This window comes from Cucumis melo, chromosome 2 (assembly GCF_025177605.1).
Source record: "Cucumis melo cultivar AY chromosome 2, USDA_Cmelo_AY_1.0, whole genome shotgun sequence".
In the NCBI taxonomy this organism is placed as follows: domain Eukaryota; kingdom Viridiplantae; phylum Streptophyta; class Magnoliopsida; order Cucurbitales; family Cucurbitaceae; genus Cucumis; species Cucumis melo.
Genome location: NC_066858.1, coordinates 15882017 through 15890139, shown reverse-complemented (window position 1 = coordinate 15890139; position 8123 = coordinate 15882017). Strand labels below are relative to the sequence as shown.

The 8123-nt window shown below is 37.1% G+C and overlaps 1 long non-coding RNA gene across 4 annotated transcripts; it reads right to left on the bottom strand.

Moving 5' to 3' along the window:
• Positions 1–200: 200 nt before the first annotated feature.
• Positions 201–2106, bottom strand: LOC127148243 (uncharacterized). Of its 4 annotated transcripts, XR_007819094.1 has the most exons (5): positions 1889–2106; positions 1698–1782; positions 1512–1611; positions 1216–1265; positions 201–411 (listed from the first exon to the last, which is right to left on the bottom strand). It is a non-coding gene; the product is annotated as an uncharacterized LOC127148243 (long non-coding RNA). The 4 variants fall into 4 exon arrangements; XR_007819092.1 differs by having other exon boundaries at positions 1698–2106; XR_007819093.1 differs by having other exon boundaries at positions 1512–1782.
• Positions 2107–8123: the final 6017 nt, after the last annotated feature.

Below are 8123 nucleotides of genomic sequence, written 5' to 3'. Positions count from 1 at the left end.
GTGAAGTCGACGAACAACGCATTTCTGTACCTGCATCTGTCGACTATGCTTAAAACTTTCATGTGATGAACTTGCCAATCTAGTATATAAACAATTATACATGCAACAGAACACAGCGGATCCTAGGCTAGTCAAACACAGCTAGTCAAACACATACATGAAGTGTACCTCAAAATTTACCGATTTCACGACTAAACCTAAAGACACCTTAATCAAAATATAACTAACAAAGTTTACAGAACTACAGCTCTTAAAGCTTTTACAAACTGTGGAGTATCTATAACATACAAGGGTGTATATACATCACAACACAACAGACTCTATGCCCAACTCAGAACACGTACTGGTAATCGATAACGGAGCTTCTGCAGACTAAGGCAGTTTATCAGGCACCGGGAACTCGATCTATACCTGGAAAATGGGTAAAACATTTTGAAAAAGGTCAGCTATGAAGCTCAGTGAGTGACTCTGTTTAAAACTATGAATTTAAAGATAAGAGCACGTGAAAACTTTGCACATATAAATCTGTTTATACAAGTCGTAAATGTAAATGTGTAGTAGTAAGAATAGCTTCCTAAAATACTCAGCATGTTCATCATTGAAATCTAGCAAGGCATATAAAGTATATCGAAGAATTTTAACTAACATGACAAATCTACGTTGTGTACGATACACCCAGTACAACAACGTTTACAAGCTCTACGATGTAGTGGGGTTCCCCCAGCACTCCCATCGTCTTTGTCGTAGTGGGGCCCGCCCAACACTCACGACAACATCGTTGTTACGGAGTACACTCAACGTCAACAACGGAATCTAACCAGTGTGCACACGGTAATCTCTAGCCTCAGGCTCAAGCTCTCAGTCATGTAGTTAATGAAAATTTCATAAATCATCTAAAAATATTAAAACATGTCTGCTTATAAATTTTACACAAAACTCGAACCTTACTCAGCTCTTTCGTGGAAAACTGTAGTTCTTAAAACAAAACTTCTTACCAATTCATGCTTTGCTTAAAACATTGTGGTTTAAATACTTTCCAAACATTTAATATCTATGTGCTAGCATAAATTTCTTTAAGAAATCTAGTCTCCAAATGTATACTTGAAAATAGTCATGAAATTCAAATACCTTTCATAGCTTCATAAGTAAACATTTATCGCATTCAATCATAATAACAGTTATGGATTATATTTCAAAGTTGGTTTTGTCACTTACCGTTTAGGGCTAGATCCTTGGTCTATAAGCTCGGTTTAATTCTTCTTGACCTGCCAACAACCCAACCGAGTATTAAAACTCTAAACATTCTGGTTTCCTAAATATATACATAACATTTCACACCAAAGATGACGCTCACGAAAACAAAGCTTAAGAAATAAAATCCTATTTCAACAACTCTCTGAAATTTCCAGATTTCTAACATAAACATTAAATGACTATAACTTTCTCAATACTTAACCAAAATAAGTGTTCTTTCTATCAAAACCTTGATTATAAGATCCTCTAAAACTTACCTGAAGACATATAAATCTGATTCCCCGTGCATACACTCAGATAACCCTCGGAACAGAACCACTTCCAGAATCGCGCGCACAAGACCTCTTTAACTTGTCCCTACAATTTAACTGATTTTTAGTCGTTTTGGGTTCACGATTTCTTCATGAAAGTTGTAGTAAATTGAGTAAGCTTTCCAAACATACAAAATAAAGATTCTAACTCCACCGGTACACTCTGAAATACAAGAAAAATCAGAGACCTCCTGATTTCGAGTGAAAACCATCTGCCCTGTTTTCTTCATCAAAAAGCACCAAATGAATATCCGAATTTGCTCCAACTTTCTTCATAAAGTTTGTTTGAAAATGAGTTCACTTTCAGTAAATGGAAATATCACCTCTTAATTCCTTTTGAAGCGTTCAAAACCGAATTAAAAACCAGTGATGTGGAGAATGAACTAAAATTCAGCCATGGATACACTTTGCTTGAGTTCTCCTCCTCTTCTTCAACATCAAAATTCTAGTAAAATTCCTCTTCTTCTTCCAATCTCTCTCTTAGAAGTTCTCTGCAAATTGAAGAAGGAAAAAAAAAATAGAAGTTGGATGTCTTCAAAATTCTTGGCGGTGAAGGGAAGAGAAGAAGAAGAAGAAAAGAAAAAAATGAAATTTTCTTCTCTTTTTCTTCTTTTTATCCTTTCTTTTCATTCTTTTCTTTAATTTATTTAATAAAACTATTTAATATATAAATATATATATATTTACACTTAATTTCTATTTTCTTTTTTTTTTCCACATTTAAAGAAATTAAACCAAGAAAATATCGGGTTTACACAAAATGCTTAAGACGAACACAAAACAAAGAAACCGTTGACGGACCAGTTTTGACCCAAAAAAATTAACTGAGTCCCGGACATTGTCGTTGGACTTTTTTTGGGACAAACACCAAGAGTTCTTCCACTTGGCCAATTTTCTTTGGTCGAAATGCATTTCCAATAGTTTTTTCATGCTCGACACACTTTCGCCACTTTTTCGAAACATCGTCCATTTTTTCGACGGTTTCCGAATGCACCTAAATCCTCCCTCCAACGATCCCATTTCCCAACCTATAATTTGTTGAAATGTGTAACGGAGCATGTCGGGAATGTAAACTAAAGCAATTGCAGTTTAAATGCCAAAGCTTGAAATGCTTAAGACGAACCCAAAACAAAGAAACCGTTGATCGACAAGTTTTGACCCAAAGAAAAGTAACTGAGTGCCGGGCATTGTCATTGGAATTTTTTGGGACAAACACCAGGAGTTCGTCCACTTTTCCCATTTTCTTTGCTGGAAATGCATTTCTAATAGTTTTTTCAAGCTCGATGGACTTTTGCCACTTTTTGGAAACATCGTCTATCTTTTCGACCGTTTACGGATGCACCTAAATCCTCCCTCCAACGATCCCATTTTCCGACCTATAATTTGTTGAAATGTGTAACAGTGCATGTCGTGAAAGTAGACTAAAGTAATTTCAGTTTAAATTCCAAAGCTCAAAATGCTTAAGACGAACACAAAACAAAGAAACTGTTGACGGGCCAGTTTTGACCCATAGAAAAATAATTGAGTCCTCGGCATTAACGTTGGACTTTTTTTGGGAGGAACACTAGGAGTTCGTCAACTTGGCCCATTTTCATTGCGGGAAATGCATTTCCAATAGTTCTTTCAAGCTTGACAGACTGTCGCCACTTTTTGAAAACATCGTCCATCTTTTCGACCCTTTTCAGATGAACCTAAATCCTCCCTCCAACTATCCCATTTCCCGACCTATAATTTGTTGAAATGTGTAATGGAGCATGTCGGGAATGTACACTAAAGTAATTGGAGTTCAAATCCCAAAGCTCGAAATGCTTAAGACGACAAAACAAAGAAACCGTTGACGGACTAGTTTTGACGGACTAGTTTGGACCGATAGAAAAAACTCGTTGGACTTTTTTTGGAACGAAGACAAGGAGTTCGTCCACTTGACCACTTTGTTTGCTGTAAGTGCGTTTCTAATAGTTCTTTCAAGCTCGACAGACTGTCGCCACATTTTGAAAACATCGTCCATCTTTTCGACCCTTTTCAGATGAACCTAAATTCTCCATCCAACGATCCAATTTCTCGACCTATAATTTGTAGAAATGTGTAACGGAGCATGTCGGAAATGTAGATTAAAGTAATTGCAATTTAAATCCCTAAGCTCGAAATGCTTAAGACGAACACAAAATAAAGAAACCCTTGACGGACCAGTTTTATTATTATTATTATTATCTATATTAAAACACCACTTTAGTATTTATACGATGTAGTTTTTTCTTTAGTTCTTATGTATATGTATATATACACTTTTAAACTATAAAATTAACAAATTGTCCTAAACAATATAAATCCACAATGGACAAATTATTTAGAAATTGTTCCGTATATAGTTGACAAAATTAAGGGGCCGTTTGGAGGAAAGAAAAGTAAAGAATTATGATAATCCTAAGGAATATGTGAGGAGATTATAATAATTCTTGTTATGGAAAATGAATAAGTGAGAATGATTACAAAGGGATTATGATAATCCTTATTTGGTGGGAGGAAGAATTATGGAAAAAAAATTATTATTTTTTGTATAAAATTTGTGCTCTTATATTTTTTAAAAAATTTGTATTATTGTATTTTTTTTAATTCATATTGTAAACCCAATAAAAAAATATTTATATTTTTAATTTAACGAAATTAGTTATTTATATCAGAAAGCATGTTCCATTATTTTCCATAAATACGATGTCAAATTTGAACGTGTTGTATACAAGCGTTGCATGCCAATAGATTATTAATTGATGAGTTACGTGCAAAAAAAATTATACCTCTTGTTTTAAATTGATGTTGTACATGCAATATCAGGAAATTGCGTAACGTTAACAATCGATTTAAACAAATTATAGGTCGGGAAATGGTCCTTCAAGGGTTTCTTTATTTTGTGTTTTTTGGGACAAACACCAGGAGTTCGTCCACTTGGATGATTTTCATTGCGGGAAATGCATTTCCAATAGTTTTTTCATGCTCGACAGACTTTCGCAACTTTTTGGAAACATCCTCAATCTTTTCGACCGTTTTCGGATGCACCTAAATTCTCACTCCAACGATCCCATTACCCGACCTATAATTTGTTGAAATATGAAACGGAGCATGTCGGGAATGTAGACTAAAGTAATTGAAGTTTAAATCCCAAAGCTCGAAATGCATAAGACGAACACAAAACAAAGAAACCGTTGACGGGTCAGTTTTAACACATAGAAAAAAAATAGAGTGCCGAGCATTGTCATTGGACTCTTTTGGGACGAACACCAGGAGTTCGTCCACTTGCCCATTTTGTTTGCTGGAAATGCATTTCAAATAGTTTTTTCATGCTCGACAGACTTTCGCCACTTTTTGGACACATCGTCCATCTTTTCAATCGTTTTCGCATGCACCTAAATCCTCTCTCCAACAATCCCATTACCCGACCTATAATTTGTTGAAATGTGTAACAATGCATGTCGGGAATGTAGACTAAAGTAATTGCAATTTAAATCCCAAAGCTTGAAATGCTTAAGACGAACACAACACAAAGAAACCGTTGACGGACAAGTTTTAACTCATAGAAAAAAACTGAGTCTCGGGCATTGTCGTTAGACTTTTTTTAGGACGAACCCCAGGAGTTCGTCCACTGGGCCCATTTTCATTGCGAGAAATGCATTTCCAATAGTTTTTTAATGCTCGATAGGCTTTTCCCACTTTTTGGAAACATTGTCCATCTTTTCGACCGTTTTCAGATGGACCTAAATCCTCCCTCCAACGATCCCATTTCCCGACCTATAATTTGTTGAAATGTTTAATGGAGCATATCAGGCATATAGACTTAAGTAATTGCAATTGAAATCCCAAAGCTTGAAATGTTTGAGACGAACTCAACAGAAAGAAACCGTTAAGGGACCAGTTTTGACCAATATAAAAAAATTGAGTCTCGAGCATTGTCGGTGGACAGTTTTGGGACGAACACTAGAAGTTCGTCCACTTGGCCCATTTTGTTTGCTAGAAGTGCATTTCCAATAGTTTTTTCATGCTCGACAGACTTTCGCCACTTTTTGGAAACATCGTCCTTTTTTTCGATCGTTTCCAAATGCACCTAAATCCTCTCTCCAACGATCCCATTTCACGACCTATAATTTGTTGAAATGTGTAATGGAGCATGTCGGGAATGTAGACTAAAGTAATTGCAATTGAAATCTCAAAGCTCAAAATGCTTAAGACGAATACAATAGAAAGAAACCGTTGACGGATCAGTTTTGACCTAGAGAAAAAAAACTGAGTCCCGACCATTGTCGTTGGAATTTTTTTGGTACGAACACGAGGAGTTCGTCCACTTGGACAATTTTGTTTGCTGGATGTTCATTTCCAATAGTTTTTTCATGCTCGACAGACTTTCGCCACTTTTTGTAAAGATCATCATTCTTTTCGATCGTTTTCGAATGCACGTAAATCCTCCCTCCAGCGATCCCATTTCTCGACCTATAATTTGTTGAAATGTGTAATGGAGCATGTGGGGTACGACCAGTTTTGACCTAGAGAAAAAAAACTGAGTCCCGAGCATTGTCGTTGGAATTTTTTTGGGACGAGCACCAAGAGTTCGTCCACTTGGCCAATTTTGTTTGCTGGATGTGCATTTCCAATAGTTTTTTCATGCTCGACAGGCTTTCGCCACTTTTTGGAAACATCGTCCATCTTTTCGACCGTTTTGAGATGGACCTAAATCCTCCCTTCAACGATCCCATTTCCCGACCTCTAATTTATTGAAATGTGTAACAGAGCGTGTCGGGAATGTAGACTAAAGTAATTGCGATTTAAATCCCAAAGCTTGAAATGTTTAAGACGAACTCAACAGAAAGAAACCGTTGACGGACAAGTTTTGACCCATATAAAAAAACTGAGTCTCGAGCATTGTCGTTGGACACTTTTGGGACGAACACTATGAGTTCGTCCACTTGGCCCATTTTTTTTGCTGAACGTGCATTTACAATAGTTTTTTCATGCTGGACAGACTTTCGCCGCTTTTTGGAAACATCATCCATCTTTTCCACCGTTTTCGGATGCACCTAAATCCTTCCTCCGGCCATCCCATGTCCCGACCTATGATTTGTTGAAATCTGTAATGGAGCATGTCGGGAATGTAGACTAAAGTAATTGCAATTTAAATTCCAAATCTCAAAATGCTTAAGACGAACACAACACAAAGAAACCGTTGACGGACAAGTTTTGACCCATAGAAAAATACTGAGTCTTGGGCATTGTCGTTAGACTTTTTTTGGGACGAACACAAGGAGTTCGTCCACTGGGCCCATTTTCATTGCGGGAAATGCATTTCCAATAGTTTTTTCATGCTCGACAGACTTCCGCCACTTTTTGGAAACATCATCCATCTTTTCGACCATTTTCAAATCGACCTAAATCCTCCCACAAACGATCCCATTTCCCGACCTATAATTTGTTGAAATGTGTAACGAAGCATGTCGGGAATGTAGACTAAAGTAATTGTAGTTTAAATCCCCAAGCATATAATACTTAAGACGAACACAAAACAAAGGAACCCTTGATAAACAAGTTTTGACCAATAGGAAAAAAACTGTGTCCCACGCATTGTCGTTGGACGTTTTTTGGGACGAACACCACGAGTTCGTCCACTTGGCCGATTTTCATTGCGGGAAATGCATTTCCAATAGGTTTTTCATGCTCGACAAACTTTCGCCACTTTTTGGAAACATCGTCCATCTTTTCGACCGTTTTCAGATGGACCTAAATCCTCCCACCAACGATCCCATTTCCCGACCTATAATTTGTTGAAATGTGTAACGGAGCATGTCAGGAATGTAGACTAAAGTAATTGTAGATTAAATCCCCAAGCTCGAAATGCTTAAGACGAACACAAAACAAAGGAACCCTTGACGAACACGTTTTGACCCATAGGAAAAAAACTGAGTCCTGCGCATTGTCGTTGGACGTTTTTTGCGACGAACACCAGGAGTTCGTCCACTTGGCCGATTTTTATTACGGGAAATGCATTTCCAATAGTTTTTTCATGCTCAACAGACTTTCGCCACTTTTTGGAAACATCGTCCATCTTTTCGACCGTTTTCGGATGCACCTAGATCCTCTCTCCAACGATCCCATTACCCGATCTATAATTTGTTGATATTTGTAATGGAGCATGTCGGGAATGTAGACTAAAGTAATTGCAGTTTAAATCCCAAAGCCCGAAATGCTTAAGACGAACACAAAACAAAGAAATCATTGACGGGTAACTTTTCACACATAGAAAAAAAACTGAGTCCCGAGCATTGTCTTTGGACTCTTTTGGGACGAACACAAAGAGTTCGTCCACTTGCCCATTTTGTTTGCTGGAAGTGCATTTCAAATAGTTTTTTTCATGCTCGAACGACTTTCGCCACTTTTTCGAAACATCGTCCATCTTTTCAATCGTTTTTGGATGCACCTAAATCCTCTCTCGAACAATACCATTACCCGACCTATAATGTGTTGAAATGTGTAACGGAGCATGTCGGGAATGTAGACTAAAGTAGTTGAAATTTAAAT